Source organism: Habropoda laboriosa, unplaced genomic scaffold, assembly GCF_001263275.1.
Source record: "Habropoda laboriosa isolate 0110345459 unplaced genomic scaffold, ASM126327v1 scaffold3, whole genome shotgun sequence".
Lineage (NCBI taxonomy): Eukaryota > Metazoa > Arthropoda > Insecta > Hymenoptera > Apidae > Habropoda > Habropoda laboriosa.
The window spans coordinates 428070-429655 of record NW_017100127.1 but is presented as its reverse complement, the minus strand read 5'-3'; the positions used below and the strand labels follow the sequence as shown (position 1 = coordinate 429655).

The 1586-nt window shown below is 32.5% G+C and overlaps 1 protein-coding gene across 1 annotated transcript in view; it reads left to right on the top strand.

Annotated features, from left to right (window-relative positions):
- The window catches only part of LOC108578626 (1-phosphatidylinositol 4,5-bisphosphate phosphodiesterase epsilon-1-like), a gene marked incomplete at its 5' end in the record, with an annotated part of 62621 nt that overhangs the window by 31257 nt on the left and 29778 nt on the right, over positions 1-1586 (top strand). The window lies entirely within an intron of this gene.

Here is a 1586-nt window from a genome sequence, read left to right as displayed (position 1 = left end):
AGGAGATACTTTTTCTTTGTCGTTACGCAAACATCGTAAAATTGATCGCGACAGCGACGAAGCTCAAGAAGCTGGATTCTCAGTTTCAACGGCCCTAATTCGCTGGACAAAAAAGCTTTGTCAACATGAAAGAATCCCAAACAGGGGTTGTAAATCTAAAGGGTCTGAAATACGTTCCGCAGTCTCGCTAACAACTTCGTGCTTTGTTGAGGTATCGACACAATCAGCTGCGATATTTCGTTAAATTTCTGACTAAAAAAAGGAACGTCTAAATTTCAAGAGTTTATATTAGCTTAATGATAAGCTCTCAAGAGCTTAATCCTAATACTGTACTTGAAAACTCTTTGACAGCAAGGTACATTTTGGATATCGTTCTAAATATTGTAGAACCGCTTGTTTCTTAAATCAGACATGATTCGAGTACTTTTCCAAAATTACTTTGAAACTGTACACGTCATTTTTGTAAAATTTAGGGCAAAAGTAAATTCTTTCGGAGAATTTTTCTTTCTTCTGTACAGGGTGCATTTTTAATTATGAACACATCTTTCAGGGATGAACCTTTAAATCAGTGAAGATTTGTTAAAACAATTTATATCTTTTGTTCAATTTCTGTATATTCTAATTGACAAGATTTCAAGCAGTTTGACCGGTTTTATATTGTTATTTTCATATGGTGTGATCAATTTTATAATCGTATTACGTGAACGTGTAATATTACGTTAATATTTAATATTTATTTCCATGGTTGGTTTTGGAAATTCTTGTTAAAATTTCTCCTAAATAGAATCCAACGTGCTATTCGCTGAACAAACACCTTTCCCGTAGTTCAAAGTGCAAACGGCTATCGATGTGCTGTCCTACTAATAGAACAGTAGCCTTTAATGGGTCAGATTGATGAAATTTTGATCGACATTTGGCAGAGAGTACTTTCGTCCACACGTGTAGCTAATATGTAAAAATATCTCTCTAGATTCACCGTAAAGAAACTCATGTGTACGCGAATCTGCAAAGCTTTCGACACGTGGTAAATTTATTAAAAATAAGCGAAACGAGAGGTATTCGGTAAAATTGAATAATTTGTGAACGATTGATGAAATACCAGTTTGTTATTCGAGATAGAATCAAGCACAAAATGCATGCTAATTTTATTTTCTTGTTGAACTTGTAATATTCCTAATTAATGTTAAGAATTTCCTATTCAACATTACTTTTATTATTACATATTCGTAATTTTGAATTCTTGAGATGTACGCAATACGAAATAATCGGAAGTCGTTTGTTTTAAATATGGAAATTTGAAAATTAACAACATCACGTAAATCAATATCGATGCAAGTAAGATAAATGAAATAGGCATTTGAAAACGCAGCTAGCAGTGACAATTATCATTGAAAAAAGTTATTAAAAAAAATTAGGTAAAATGAAAAAGTGTGCGAAGAAAGAATGAGCGAGGATAGTTTTTATTGTAAACCAAGTTCGTTCCTTGGCCTTGAGGCTGGAATTATTAACAAACTAACGAGACGCAAACTTTCTTATTCCATTGCTATAAAATTCTCAGGTTCTAAAATTGATAAATTCTTTAAAAA